We start from the raw sequence: 14,327 nt of genomic DNA on the forward strand, positions 1-14,327 counted from the left end.
TCAGTCAGTGCTCACTAGAAAAACAGATTTAATGCGAGATATACAAATATATAAGAATTTACAAGATTGGCTGACAATTCCAGCCCACAGAGTCAGGTGTGGAAGAGTGCAAAGAGTCTGTCTCTGCACTGGAGGTCCAAAAGATCTAGTTGAAGGCCTGAAGCTCAGTGTGTACCGTGTGAGTCCGTATCTGGAGGCCGAAGGGCCTACAATAGAAGGCTGAAGGGTCTGTGATGGAAGCCAGGAAATGACGTTCCAGGTGAAGGCAAAGACTGGAGCTCCTCCAAAGAAATAGAAGCAAGCCTTCCTTCTTTGTTTCCCTTTTATATTATTCTGGCAACAATCCTCCCTAGGGTGAATTTTCCACCCAGAATTATGACTCAGTCATTTTAGTTGGGCATTTCTCACTCAAATTGACACAATCAGTTAACTGTCACACAATAGAAGCCCAAAAATAGAAGTACTGAAGTATACATTTAACAAAATATATACAAATATGTATTCAGAAAAATTAGAACCATATGTAAGCAAAAATGAAGATATTTCTTGTTTAGGAGCAATACAGTCAATGTTAGGGTAGCAATTCTAGCTTGATCTATCGATGCAGTAGAATCCCAATAAAATTCCCAGCAAAGGTGCTTGGGATGTAGCTCAGTGGCATCATGCCTGCCTGGCAAGTGCAAGGTCCTGAGTTTGATCTCCAGTACTGAGGGAAAAAAAATTTCCAGGAAAGATACCAAAAATATTTTTTCTAAGCCTAGATAGATGAGATGGGATAAGATGAGATGGAAAACAATTAAAGAACCCACATATCTGGTTCTAGCACTTATCATAAAACTACAGTAGTAAAGAGTGTGGTATTTATTGGAGAAGAAATAGATGATAGGCAACCAGAACAGAATAGAGAGCCCCAAAATAGACCTATACTCAAAGAATTGTGTCAAAGAGACAAAGTCAATTCCATAGAACAGGATAAGTCAGTTCCACAAATTGCTACAAAGTAACTATAGGGAGAATAAACTGTATGAAAACAATATAGAAAAAAACCAACCTAGGCACAAATTTTGTGGCTTAGCCAAAAATTCACTCAAGCTAAAGTTAAATCATCAAATGGAAAATTAGAAAAGCTACATTTCAAAAGCCCTGTCTCCCCACAAAAGGGAGAGGGTTTAGATGCAGAACTGCACACAGGGGACTTCTGGGAAGATGGTGGAGTCATGAAGAGCAGAGAAACAGCCTCTCTGAGATTTGGTGTGCAGTTGCTGGAATATAGCAACGTAAGGAAGAGAAGGAGGGAAGTGGGTCCCCAGACCCATCAAGGCTTTGAAGCAAGAATTGAAGCTCACAGGAAGAGTAAGGAGAGAGACTTCAACAAAGAAGAAGGAGGTGGAGAGTGGCACTTTCTCTCTGAGTCCTGACTCACTGTGTGGGAAGGGCAGCTCAAATCTACAGATGTATGGTGACTACTGGCAATCTCAGAGGCCTCCATGGAGAAATGCACCAATGGAACAGAGCAGTGGACACAGCTGACTTCAGTGGCTGGTGAGCTATTAGAGTTCACATGTCCCCCAGGAGAGGGCAACTGGCTGGTAACCATTGTGCAGAAAGCCCACTTGAGCTCAGAATTCTGAGTAGCTGTGGGATGGCTCCATCAGAGTGAGGTGGAACCAAGTTCAAGTTAGCAGGTCAAAGAGGCAAGTTCAAGCCAGCAGGAGACACATGGAGTGTTTCAGGCTGAACAAATAGGTTTCCAGCCTTATAGCCAGAAACCAGTCTGAGCTTCAGAACTAAAGGTGTAGGCTTGCTGGAATTATCTACTACCCCACTGTAAATCTACGGCTGGTTCATTGGGATTAATCAGTGTGGATCTGGGCTCTCTGTGCCCAATTTGTCTACCAGTGACAGCAGAGACATGTCTTGAAGTGAACATTTTTTTCTTATTTTTTCCCTTTTCTTAATTTTTTTTTCTTTTCTTGCTTCTTGATTGTCTGCTCTTGTTTTTATATGTGTGAATGTTGCTTCTAGTTTCTTTGGTGTGTGTGTTCTGTTCCTATTTTTATTTCTTCCTTCTCTCTTTCCCTTTTGTCTTCATCAGTTCCCCAGAATTTGCATACTTTTCCTTTGTCCTCCAGCCTTGCTTCTAATCTGGAAACAGCCTAAGTGACCATCAATAAATGAATGAATAAAAATATGATATATATACTCAATAGGGTATTACTAAAATAAAGTAGACTAAAATCCTGTCTTTTGCAGGAAAATGAATAGAACTGGAGGACATCATGTTAACGGAGAGGGGGATGGATAAGGCATCTTTTTCAAAATTGCCTGAAGGTGTCACAAGAGCCCTGATGTGCAGGGGCTGGTTATCTTCTCATTAGGGAAGTTTCCAGAGTACACAATGACTAGTCAGGACCTTAGTTCTCAGAGAGAGCAAGATGTCAGAAAGCCAGGGATAACTAAGGATCTCAGGCAGTGGAAAGGGGACACTGTAGTCCTTCTCTGTAGAGGTGGATGTAAGAGGGAGGAATAGCTTGGAGAGGCCCCAGGAGGAATGCTGACAACCCCTTCCCACTCCCACCCACTGCCACTAGGTCCTCCCTCCAGGCAGAGTCAGGTCTGGGGGAGGGAATATGAGTAAACGGCACCTCCCCAAAAAGGTTTGACTGTTGTTTTTGTCAGTATATAGCATTTGAGACTTTTTAAAAAGTGATACAAGGGCAGGGGATTTAGCTCAGTGGCACAGTGGTTGCCTCGCAAGTGTAAGGTTCTGAGTTCAACACCCACTACCACAAAAACAAAACAAAACAAAACAAAAAAACGTGATACAACCCCAAGAGTTTAAAAATTTCAAGAACACAAAAGGTTAAAAAGGAAAAATAATTACCCTTGTCCAAAAATGTTTATCCTAGGTGGTGGCCAGTTTTTTTTGTATATCCTACTAGAAATATTCCAATAATAGCTTCTCTGTGCCTCAGTTTTCCTCTGAACAATGGGGATAATAACACATCATGGGGTTCTTGTGAGGGTTAGGTGAGCTGATTTTTGTTACACAATGGAACCTATAAATGTACAAGCCTTCCTGCTCTTTTCCCCCCCAATATTGGGGATTGAACCCAGGGCCTTCACATTGAGCTACAACACCAGCCCCTTTTTTATTTTTTAGTTGAGACAGAGACTCACCAAGTCACTAAATTGCCCACGTAGCTCTAACTTGCAATTTTCTTCCCTCAGCCTCATATAGAGCTGGGATTACAGGCTTATGTCACCATACCTTGCTGTTTTTCCACTTTTTACAAGCTTTTTTGTCCTTTGTCTCTAGATATTGTTTTCAGGAGATTGTTGCTCCTCATACACACAAGTGGGCCTATTTCTCTTAAATATCGGAAGAGCATACTGTTGTGTGACTAACTTATATAATTGGTCCTGTTAGGTCAGTCTGGTTGTTTCTGGTCTCTGGCACCCAAGGGAATTTACTATAACAGGTGTGAGCATCTATTTGGGTCATTTCCTTAAATAGAAGTCATGAAATACATGCATCTAGACCTCAAATAAATGTTCCTACTTACCTCCAGAGTGGTTCTGACCAGAACACGCCCAGCCTTTGCTGAGACATTCTCCCTCCCTTGCCCTGAAGAAGCTTGGCTCCAAACCTACAAGTAACCCATGCTCACTTTTGAATTATTATAAATGAAATTCGGCAAGGAGAAAATGATCCCAGTGCTAGTTTTCTGTCACTGTGAAAAAATGCCTGACAACAACGACTTAAATGAGGAAAACTTTGCTTCAGCTCACAGTTTCAGAGGTTTCAGTCCCTGGTGAGCTTGCTTTTAGGCCTCTGGTGAGGCAGAAACACCGTGGTGTGAGTGCATGGCAAAGAAAGCCACTTACTGCAAGACAGTCAAGAAGCAGAGGTTGAGCGCTGTGCCAGCAGGCAGTCTCCTTCTGCTTTTGTCCTATCCAGGCCCCCAGCCAATTGCACGGTGCCAACATTGAGGGCAGGGCTCCTCCTCGCTTTGCTGTCTCACACGCCAGTCATCTCCAGAGCCACCCCCATAGACAGGTCCAGAAGTTTGTTTTACTAATTTCCTAGGTATTTCTCAATACAATCAAATTGACAATCAAGATGAATCATCACAATGCCTTGCGCAGAGCAAAACAGCCAGTAACCAACATCATGGTGTCGATCATTCCAGGTTTTAAATGGAGATGCCTTGTTTTTTATGTTAGATGATATACCCAAACTGTGTCCTCTGTTATATAATTTTAATACAAGGACTCATTCACACTCCTACACCTTCTGCAGATCAAGGCCCACCTATCCTGTCTGTAAGGGAGGAGCAGAGGGCAGAGAGCAAGACAGGGAGCTCCCCTTGTCATACTGTACCCGCAAATATCTTGGAGTCTTATTGCTCCATTTCATAGATGAGGAAACTGAGGCAAGATCAGGTGGCTTGTTGGTGTAGTCAGAACTGGCAACCTTACGTGCCCTGCAGAGGGAGTTCTATTAAAAGCTGTCTCAGGACACCAGCTCGACTGGATCTCTGTACAGTACGACCTGCTACCTGCCCTGAAGTCCCCATCCCGGGTCCACCCCCTCACACCACTCGGCCTCCCGACCCCACCTCCGCCCCAAAGCCTCCAAAGCCCAGTAGGTCTGCAGCCCCTGCCCATCCTGCCCCTCCTGCTCACCTAGGTGGAGCCTCGCCCGCTGCCTGGACACCCAGTGGGCCAGGGCAGTTCCCTCAGGTTTGGTCACACAGGTGACTCCTGGGCGCTGGGGGCAGGGCCAGGGGCCAGGATGACCCCAGAGGTGATCTCTGCCTGCACATCCTCTCCTCCCAGGGGCTCACGCAGACTGGAGCTAACGGGCAGGACACGAGTTCCAGGGCCGCCCCATGGCTGCTGATGTTCCAGCAACACCTGGGATCCCCACAGGTAAAGAGAACAGGCCGGGACCCTCAGGGTTCCTGTCTCCTCATCTGCCTGGGGGCTGTGCTCCTAAATGTCCTGGGGGACCCTGGAACCAGGGATGCACATGAAGAGCTGGGTTCTGGGAGAACAAGGCCATTGACCACTGGCACTGTGGGCCTGGGGAGAACAGAGGAGTCCTCGGTGGAGCACCACAGAGGGCCTAGGTCAGCGTTTTTTATAACCTGGATCCTCATCCTAACGACTCAGCAATTCCAGTTACCCTTGCACCCAGTGTGTCCCCTGGGCAGCTGGGCTGTTTATTCTCACACAGCAGGTGTGGACAGAGGTCTGTGCCTGTGTTAAGCCCTCAGGAGCTCACCATACCCCTCTCGTGGTCCAGAACAGTGACGTGGAGTCTGGAAGCAGCCCACTTACCACACATATGCTACACACCATGTCTGGGCTCCAGCTGAGGGCCTCTGCCTCTGTCCCAGCTGGAGGACCTTGGCCAGCAGTGGACAGAGCTGAGGAAAAGGTAGGAGGTCCTGGGAAAGGCTGGGAAGCCATAGCACCTGCTCCCCCAATGCAGGGCTCTTCCTGTGTACCCCTGGGGACAATGGGAGAGGGAACCTGAGGGTGAAAAGCAGGGCTGACTGCTGCCCAACTGTCCCCTAAGACTTGGGGACCCACTGCCTGGGTTCCCAGCTTGGCCCCTCCCTACTGACTCTGCGTGCCTCCGTTTCCTCATCTGAAAACAGGGATGTTGAAAGTAACTATTTCACTAGGTATACAGTCCTGGGTGGATCCCATAGGACTTGCTGGGACAGCATCTTCCCAGGCTTTGCTTCCTGTAGCCTTATAGCCCCGTGGGCCAAGTTTGTGTCTCTCCATGACAGCCATGCCCACAGCCTGTGAGCACTTGTGAGTTAAAGCCTGGTGTGGAACCTAGAAGACCTCACTGTTGCTATAATTTATAGGTAACCTTGGGCTAGGCAGCACATTGAGCACTCTATTTCTGCTTTCTATTCTCCATATACCCTGTGGGCAGCCAGCATAATCACCCATTTTACAGATGGGAAGACTGAGGCAGAAGAGACAAGGAGAAAGTTGGGATTCCAGGTCAGACCCATAGAGTACTGGGCTCTTCAGCCACTATGTATACACAGGACCCAGACTCTGGGTCCCTTCCCCTTGCCCCTGCCTCAGGTACAGGCTCTGCTGGAAAGGCCCCCGGGTTGGCCCTGTGAACAGGTCCCCAGACCCTCCACCCACAAGGAGGCAGGCTCCCCTGTAGTCTCCTCCTTTCAACCCCCGGGTAGAAGAAGAAGCAGGGTGGGAGTGATGTGGCTGAGCCCCAAAGATTAAGCTCTAAAGGAGTGGCAAGTCCGCTACCCATTTAGCCCTTCACAACAGTTGGCAGTGAGGGGCTAGGTCCCACTGGAACAACTACCTCAAGTCAGCATGGTGCTGTGGTGCCCAGGAGTTCCACAAAGGGTCACACAGACCCATTCCCATCCCCACACTACACATGCACATCCCTAGCTCTCTTGTCCTGCTGGTTGGAATGTAATGAGGTTCTTCCAGGAGTAAGGGAGCAGAACTCTGGATGAGGGTCCGTGTGGACCTTCAGTGTAGCTGGAAACAGGCTCCCACATGGATATGGCTGGTTGACCCAGAAAGAAAAATTACTGACCCAGAAAGCCAGGCACAATAAGCCATGTGAAAAACCCAGGTTATGAAACAGCACAAAATAATATTATGTTTTGTTAAAGATATATTTACCTGTAAATAAACTTACCTAGGTATAGAGAAAAATCTAGAAAAATATATGCCAAAAATAAAGTGATTATTACTCATAGAATACTGTGGACTTTTTAAAAAAAATTTTGCTTCTCTGTGTTCATTTCTGGGCAGTACAGCAGTGTCCCTAGAGCCTGCTCCCATCTCTGTTCACCCATGTCTGCATAAGACGGTGGGGAGTGTCTGAGGCCTCTGGCAGCGCAGACCCAGGAGAGCTGGGGTAGGGGGCTCTTTGTCTCATCTCTGCAGCCCTGTCCTCTCTCTAGCTACACAGATATGGATGACGGCTGCCCTGGGCTTCTGAAGCCAGGCACCTCCAAGCTGTCCTTTGACCCTGAGGGCTACTGGAAGAAGAGGGGGCAGGAGAGGTCCTACCCATATGTAGAGGTGAGGACCACAGGTGGGTAGAGGAGGTGGGACCCCTGTCACTAAGACCAAAGGTCAGGTCCTACTGGCCGGGCTTCATCCCGGGCATAAGCAGACTGTTTCCACCTATTCCAAGAAGGAGCAGGCAGGTGAACTCACCTGTTTTTTGCTCCCAGAAGAAAGGTATCCAGGAACCTGAGGGATCATTAGAAATAACGACCACATATCCATTCCTGAGCTCCCTCTGGGTTAGAGTCTGGGAAAGGCCAGGCCAAGCGTGACTCATCCCCCTTTTTGTAGATATTGGTTTCACCTGAGCCCAGACTCGAGCTCACTGGGCCTTACCTTGCTGCTTCTCCCTTCACCTGGAGCCACCATCAAAGCACTTTACCTTTTTCACTGTTCAAGGAGGAATAACCCCATCCTCAGCCCCCAGGAAGGTTCCAGTCCACCGTCAGGCTCCAGCTGTCCCAGCCCTGCAGTCGGGGCTACTGAACTCTCCCAGGAAGCACTGGGGGACAGCTTGGGTGCTGTAATCTTTCACTATCTTCTAGTGTCTTCTGCATCTCTCAGGTTGTTTTCACCATCACAAATGAGACCCAGAAGTTCCACATCCCCCTGCTGCTGAGCCCATGGTCATACACCACCTACCAAGGGAGCTAGAGCTGAGTCAAGCCCAAAGGAGGCCATCTTCCCCTCCCTCACTCTGAGCCACATACCCACCCCTGCACAGAGTGGGCTTCTTGATCATGGGCCACTGGGGTCACCCACTGCCTGGGAAGCTTCCAGTCTGCTGCAGTTTTCCAGTGGCCAACTGTGAATTCAGTGTCAATAAAGTCAGTGCCAGCTTCTTCAAAGCCGATCCCGTTGTAGTGACAGGAGCCTTGTGTTGGAGAACAGAAGCGATGTGTGGTGGCCAGAGCTCTGCTACTGCTGCCCAAGTCCCCAGTAAGCGAGGGGCCCTCAGAGGTTCTGCTGAAGCCAAAGGCAGGACTGGGAGGGATAGTCACAGTCCAGCCTGGACATGCACCCAGGGAGGGGGCAGACCGTGATGCCATGGGCAGAGGCCCTTTAGGAGGTTCTCGGCAGAGGCAGACAAGAAAACACAAAGGAACCATGGAAAAACTTCCATTTGCTGTTGAGGAAATACAAAGAATGAAAGTCTGCAGTCCGGGTATGAAAGAAGGGGTGTCAGGTGGAGAGTGACGCCAGCCATGTCCTGTGAGCTGCAGCCCAGGCAGGTATCTGTGGGACCATGGCCCAGTCTCTACCCAGTCAAAGCCATCTCCAGGGGCTCGAAGCCCACATTGCCCAAGGAGGCTTCACGGGCCAACAGCTTTGGCTCATATGTGCACAGCAGGGGACAGAGCAGTCAGGGAGGAAGGAATCCACCTGGGCCTGGACACTATGGCCAATATGCTCTGGCCCACCCAGAGCTAAATTCCTCTCCATGGAGGAGGAGGATGGGAGGGGTGGAGCCAGCAACATGGTACAAAAGAATAAAAGATTTGTCAGTGGTTCACTGTGTGCCGCACCCGGTGCTGATGCCTTTTTTTGACTCAGATACCTCATCGTGAGCAAGCACACTGAAGCACAGAAGATAGACTCACAGTGGCCTCGGTGGCCTCCTAGCTCCTCACTGGGCATTTCTCAGTGAGGGTCATCATCCCTTCCTTGTCCTTGTCAAACAGCATCTGTTCCCTGCCCCTGGTGGGCACAACATCCTTCACCACTCCAGCAACTCTCCATCTTCTGTCGGGAGCAGGGCCTCCATGGGGACAGGTCCAGGTTACCCCTGATCTGCCCTTAGATCAGAGGACAGCAGCACTGGGAGAGTGGGGTAGGGATCAACAGAGACAAACACCTTTGCAGCCACCATGCCAGAGAACTTTGCTCCCCAACTTTTTGCCCTTTTTTTTTTTTTGCTTAAATTCTTTTCTTGGTACATTTTAGGTATACAACACGTTTACATTTATCACTGGGTGCTTGTACCTGTTATTTTTTCTCCATTACCTGTGTGCCCTTCCTCCCCCTCCACCCTCCCCTATTTACATACTTTGTTTCTATTTTTTTCTTTTCTCATAATTCTTCCTTTCCCCTTCCCCTCCCACTTCCCCTACCCCTTTGGACGTTTTCTTCCTATTTCAAATTATTGTTTTAATCCTTGTTTACACTTTCAGTTTCTCACACTAGAGAAACTATTTGGTTTTTATACACTTGTGTCCTATTTATTTCACTTAAGAGTATGGCCTCAATATGCATCCATTTAGCTATAAATGTCTCTAGTTTCTCATTCTTTATGGCTGAGTAGTACTCCATTTTATTAAAAAACCCACATCTTTATCCAGTTTCCAGTTGATGGGCACTTGGGCTGTTTCCAAGCCTTAGCTATTACGAACTGTTTTTGCACATTTTTTAAAGGGCAAATTTCACTGAGTGGTGTGAAGGTTTGATAAATTGATCTGTATGAAATGCTTGGAGCCTCACCTGACTCAGCAAACACTCAAAAGGTTAGTTATCCCCACCAAGGTCCAAAAGAAAGTCCCTGGGCTTGGAACTGAGCATCTAAGGGAAAGATGAGATGGGTAGACAGGAGGCTAGAGAGAACTGTGCCCAGCCTGTGGTTTGAGAGGGCTGAAAGGCCAGAGTGATCTGGGCACTATGGAGCCTGGAAACCTGTGGGAGACAGTGTCTGCATCCTGGGCTCTTAAGCCATGACAGGAATGTCTGGACATGGCCCCAAACGACAGAACCAGAATGCAAGGTCCACCCCACAGAATTAAGGGTGTAACTGAGTCAGACTTGTAGGGTAGCTGATCTTGGTAAAATCCTCTGCAGGTAGCAGCAGGCAAAGTGTAGACAGAGCAGCTGTCTGGGTACAGAGCCCAGATATCTCTCAGATGCATGGGACAGACAACAGCTGGGGGTACAGGCATTAGTTTCAGGGGTCTGACCTTCCCCCAGATTCACAGAAGAATTCTGCTGATGTGTATATTCAGCATAGAAAGGGTGTGTAGCTTTCAAGTTCACAAAGGAGTTGGAAAAGGCTAGGTCCCCCACTGTCCCGTGCTGAGGGCAGTGGACATTAATAGGGGAGACAAGAGGCCAGGATGTCACTGTCGGGTGAGGGGGAAAGACAGAGTAGGAAACAGAAGATGGTAGAGCCCCAAGCACGCAACAGCCAGGCACGTAAAGAATGCCACAACAGTACCCAGTGTCGAGACCCAGAACACATGCAAGGCCAAGTGACCCTGGGACAGAGCAGATGCCTTGAGCTGTGTCTGCCCCACCACATGGGGATAGTCACACCCACTTCATCAGATGAGATATAAAGCGGAAACAGGTGTGCTCCTCAGACACCATCTGCAGCTAGGGTGTTGACAGGCTAGACTAAGCTTGAGGGAACAGACGCGGGGAAGGAGGCAGAGGGGCACATCTGTACCTTGCAGGCCCAGGCTAGCTCAGACTGTAGGTCTGTGATGGTGACATTTAATTCCAGAACATCCTAAGGAGAGACAACTTGGAGATTCATCATTTGGCTGAGGCCGACAGGGTGGAGGGTGGTCTAGGGACTCCGTTGAGGGGTCAACACAGTAGAGTTTTAAAAGTTACACTATTTTTTATTTGTTTAAAATAACTGTGATAATGTGGTCACATGATTCAGGAAGTTTAAAAATCTATGAACGGCTTTCAGTGACAAGTCTATTCCATCGTGAGGTCTGGGCTGCCCGACCTCTGTCAACTACATCTTCATTTCTTGCCAGGCCAGACAGCTTCTTCATGGAGATGCAGGTAGTACAGCGTATATTTCTGTTTCCCCATCCTCCCTTGTTGAGGGCCTGAGTCTGCAGGTCCTAGTCCCTTGGACACCCCCACATGATGAGGCTGCTGGTGCTCCTGACAGACTGAGAACCAGACCCAGCCTGCTGCCAACAGACTACAGCCCAGAGAAGCCCCTCAAACCCTCACCTGCCCAGTCTGAGAAGTGTCCTGGCAGGCAGACACCGTCACTTCCCTGGAAGGCTCCTCGCCCATAAAACAGGGTAACCATGACCAGGAAAGGCAAGGACTGACCCACATTTAGTGCCAACTGCACCCTGACCATGGTGGCTATGACTGGTTCTTATCACCCGCATCTTAGCTGCTTGGTAGCACAGGACAGTATCCAGCTCAGGGTCAGTTTGCCCCTCCCAAGGGGAGGGAAGGTCCCTCTTCTACTTTCCAGCAGCAGCACTTCACTTCCCACCTGCCTGTGCTCCAGGTGATCAGCCCAACCAGAATAGGAGCCCAACAGGGTGCAGACAGACAATGCTGAGCCTCCAATCCTAGGACCTGTTACTGTCGCCCTCACAGGGCCCTCCTGTGTGGCTACCCCAACCCGGCCTAAGATCTGGCTTATCCCTGTAACCAGGGTCTCACGGACATTGCTACTCCTGCTCTGTGGGCAAACAACAGTTCTCCTTTACCAGAAGTGTGGGCGCATCATCTTGGACCCTCCTAGACTCTCCTCGATGAGGGACAAGTCCTATCAGATCAGCCTCTTAACAGCTCTCAGAACCTCTGCTCCTTTCATCCCGCACCAGCCCTACCTGCTCCTCCAGCCCTGCATTCCCCAACAGAGGGAGAGTAGGCTCTCTTTGACCCAGTCTTCCCTGTCCAACCCTTATTGGCTCTTAGTAATCTTCAAATGTGCTTTTATATACTGGAGGACAGAAGTTATACAGGACTCACAGGCATCCATGTAAAACAGGTTCCTGGAAAATGTCAAGGCCAGAAATAATCAACAGAAACAGTGGGCTAGAAGACTCCAGCAGCCAGGCCCTACCCAGGCTGGTCAGTGTGATACATGGAACACTAGGGCCTCATCACTCACACTGCAGCTGCAGAAGAGTCACAGGAAAGAGAGAGCCCAGGCCCCTTATCTCTCCCTTCCTGCCCTTAGGGCCAACGCTGGTTTTAGGTCCCAGAAGTCCCCCACGTGCTTCTCCCTTGAGCCCTGGAAAGTACCTGGTAAGAAGGGACAGGAATTCTGCAGGAAACTCACAACCAGAATCTCCTTGTCCCTTTCATAGTTTCCAAGCTTCTACTGCATGTAGTTTCTCTTGTCCTGCACTTCCTGGAGGGAGTCTTCCAGGCATCTGTTCTGCACAGACACCTCTGCCATGGGCCCCTCCAAGTGCTCTTCCTTCTCGAACATGTCCTCTATCTGCTCTTACTGGCACAGTGCAGGTACAGGATTGTGGGTGTGGGTGCCCCTGGGTGCTCTCCTACCACAGACAGGTCCTGCCAGCCTCACACATGCTAAGAACCTAGGCCTGTTATGTACAAATAATATTTTTGCAGTCTTAACTTATTCTGGATTTTCTAGGAATGCGGCTTCCTTGCAATGCTATTGAGTTATATCCACTTAGTTGAGGCTGAGCTACTCCCAGGCATATGGCAAACATATGAAAAGTTTTCTAAACCCAATAACTAGAAAGACCTTTCCAAATCTAAAGTCAGACACATCTTTTTCTTCCAAATCTCCAGAAGGCTCTGACTCACCCAAGGTCAAAACCCCATCCTTACCATGGATTTCTAGGCCAGCAAGTTTTAGCCCACTAATCCAGCCCCCTTATTCTTTGTTCCTCCAGACTCTGGCCCTTCACATTGGCCCATCCCTTCTCAAACCCTAACTCTAACCCAACTCTAAGTCAAATCTGAACCCAAACATTAACTTGAACTGTAAACCTATCCAATTCCCAAACCTAACCTTCATCCCTAACACTAACCATAGAGATAACCACAAAAGGCAAAAGGGGATAATCTACCCCTAGTGTCTCCTTTTCTCAGGCCTTCCAAACTCCTAGAACCAGAGCTGAGGAAAAAGTCAAACAGAATACGGGAAACAGGGCGGGGAAAAGGAGGCAGGTGATAATACAGTCCAGAGGGTAAGGACTGTCCTGGCCTCTCATCTGAATAATGGACAAATACCCCAACAATTGGTCTGCTAGTTCATTGTGATAAGGGAAGACTACACAAAGACCCATGAGGAATCACTGCAGAGACAGGGTTAATAAAATATTTAGTGGAGGGTGTTTAGGTGAAATCTATTCCCTGGAAACCAGTTAGAATGCAGAATGCAGAGTCCCAAAACCACTTATCTGAATCTCTGCATCTAGGCTGTAAATCAAGGCATCTTCCTGAGATCAGGATGTGTCCTTTTTACTAATGACTCCTATGATCGCTTCTCGGCCTTTTGGCTAAGATCAAGTCTAATGACTCCTATGATTTTAATAAATAAGGATTCAGTTTAAAAGGAGACACTCAAATAAGAGGTCATCTGGATAACTTATATCTGCATGGTGACTATAGGAGGAAATCTATTTCCTTTTAATAATCCTGGCTTTATCTGAATCTTTTACCTTGGCTGATGAGTAATAGGGTGGACACTGACTGCTCACACAAAACTGATGCTTACTTTTCCAGAGGCCAGTCACGTTAAGATCCGGAGGAAGAGCAATTCAAGCAAAAGGGACAGCAAGGTTGAAGACCTTGAGGCAGGATTAAGTTTGGTTACTTCAGGAGCAGAGGGGTACACCAGAAGCCATATGTAGGGTCTTGTACATTGGCCTTCATATTGTATTACAGGTACACTGAAGTCAGTGACCTGAAGAAACATGATCTGAAATATATTAAGGATCGCTTTAGCTGCAATGAAGATAGGAAGTGAGCCAGGAGTAAGAAAGATTTAACATCAGTTTAACGCAAGTCAAGTTAAGAGACAGGGTCAGAACTTGCAAAGAAAATGCAGATTTGAAAAGACAGAGCTGACCTACCAGCTGAAGTACTGAACACATGAGGTCAAGAATGACACAGGTTTGTGGCCTAATCAACTAGATGCCACCACGTAAAAAGAGATTGGAGCCTGGTTAGGTGTTTGGAACATGTAGTTTGATTTGCCTATGAAATGCCCATCAGAGATACTGAGTAGACAGATGGGCACCAGGTTCTATCTAGTTTAGAATGCAAGCTTCAGAGACACCAGTAAAGATCAAGCTGCTGAGGAGGACTCCTCAGGTCTCCTAGGTCAAGTGAAAATCCCAACTCATTGAAACAGAGGGCCTGGGACTAACACCTAAAGCAATCAACATTTGCTCTTTTTTTTTTTTGGTACAGGGGATTGAACTCGGGACCTTGCGCTTGCACAGCAGTCGATGAAACCACTGAGCTAAATCCCTGGCCAAGCTATCAACATTTGGATGGGTAGT

The sequence above is a fragment of the Heterocephalus glaber genome, unplaced genomic scaffold (genome assembly GCF_053883595.1).
Source record: "Heterocephalus glaber isolate CG9 unplaced genomic scaffold, H.glaber_assembly_v1.0 deba00000281, whole genome shotgun sequence".
NCBI lineage: Eukaryota > Metazoa > Chordata > Mammalia > Rodentia > Bathyergidae > Heterocephalus > Heterocephalus glaber.